We start from the raw sequence: 1,891 nt of genomic DNA, 5'->3' as shown, positions 1-1,891 counted from the left end.
ATCACAAACTGTAATATTGTACAAATGCTTACGTCCTGCTGATGCAATGGAGACATCTTCCAGTGACAGTCTTCATCCGTGTGAGTGTGAGGAGGCTCCTAAACCCACCGACACAGAAGTGCATGTTCACAACTCCCTCTGTGCAGGTGGGGTCAGGGCCCTCCTCACCCTGGGTGAAGAGGGGTGGTGCTGTGGCCAGTCAGGTATGAAGTGCTGAGAGTGGATCTTTGGTCCTCTGTGCAGCTCTGTCCACTCTCAGCTGCCCTGCAAAGCAATAACACGAGAAAGACGTCATTTTAACACAAAACAGCATTTCCATTGTTGGTAGCTGCAGCATGTTGTTAAAATGCAATTTTAAACTCAACATATACACACAATAACTATAACTAAACTTAAACCTACAGTACTGTAGGACGATGATTTACACCAGCTATTGGAAGGATTTAGTCTTCAAGACAGTTTGTAGCCAATGTGAGGTGATAACTTACATAGCTGGAACACAGCACCACTCTCCAGTTTGTCATTTGGTCATCCATCCTTCTCATCGGGTTGGGGTAAGGCTGTCTTCTGGGTGGAGTATCTCTCTGTGTTAGCTCGGTCCTGGGCGTTGAGTGTCTGACGTGCTGAATGCTGGGAGAGGACAAGTGTAAAGCACCTGAAGACAAAAAGACAAAGAGAAAAGCATGAATTCACAGATCACAGAGTTGTTCACTTTACTTTTCTTCTGTTATGTGTTTTTACCTTACCTCTGATCCCTGAGCCACAGGCTATACCTTATGTAAAAACAAGAGACTACAGTCAGTTCACGACATCATTTTAAACCTTTTCTACTTATTTGTGTTGACATTAAGTACGGACTTACCTTTGTCCTGCATGGTGAGCTAGAGCTTGAGAAAAAAATGTTAGTCATTTACAAACACTGCAAAGGCCAACTTAAACATTTAAAGCTTAAAAACAAGTTCTAACATAATCTAGTCAGAGTCGCTGTCATCAAGTGAAAGGTTAAAAGGCCTTTCCCAGAAGCGTCTGACACCAACAGAACCCGAGGATGTTGAAGGGCCATAAAACGTGTCATCACTTACCTTGCACCTCTTTGCACTTACCTCATCAGTGCAGGTGTCGTCTCCGCTTCTCTTTGCTGAGGAGGTGAGAGCTGAGGTTGAAGGAGAAGCTGAGAGAGTAGCGGAAGAAGGAGCAGGAGAGGAAGGAGCTGAGGGAGCAGGGGAGGAAGCAGCTAAGGGAGCAGGAGAGGAAGCAGCTGAGGGAGGAGCAGAGGAAGCAGGAGAAGCTAAAGGATCACCAACCGGGAAGAGTGGGGCGTTGGCCTGGCCGAAAGGCGGCATGGCGAACGGGGCAGCACCTGGAGCAATAGGATGTTGCCAATCGTGCCAAAACGGCTCTGGAGGGAGCTCCTGGATGAGAGGGGAATCAGCTCTCTCATCCATGGTGTCATACCCCGAGTCGTCACTAGGCCAATCGGCCCACTCTTCTGAGTTGTTCCAGTCAGAGGAATTGTCAGTGTCTTCACTCACCTCTTCGACGTCCTCAGGTATGTAGGGAGGGTACTCACCTTCCTCTTCACTGTCATCAGGATCCTGTGCTTCAGGAGAAGAGGGTGAGGATGGGAGAGGGATATACTCACCATACTCACCTTCACTGACACGCTCGGTATCAGAGTCATCCAGGATCCTGATGACCTCTGGAAGGCCTTCTTCTGCAGGACGCTCAACCACGTAGTCGAGACGACCTGTGAGGAAACAAGTTTAAAATAACATTAAGAATGTAATAAACATCAAGTGCTAAAGGAACAGAGCTACATCTGTTAGTTTGAGCAGACGATGAGAGAAAAGCATTTTAGGCTACATTTATGTCAGACTGAATGACACTTCTA

The sequence above is a fragment of the Astatotilapia calliptera genome, chromosome 16, assembly GCF_900246225.1.
Source record: "Astatotilapia calliptera chromosome 16, fAstCal1.2, whole genome shotgun sequence".
Lineage (NCBI taxonomy): Eukaryota > Metazoa > Chordata > Actinopteri > Cichliformes > Cichlidae > Astatotilapia > Astatotilapia calliptera.
Note: the sequence above shows the minus strand (reverse complement) of the source record.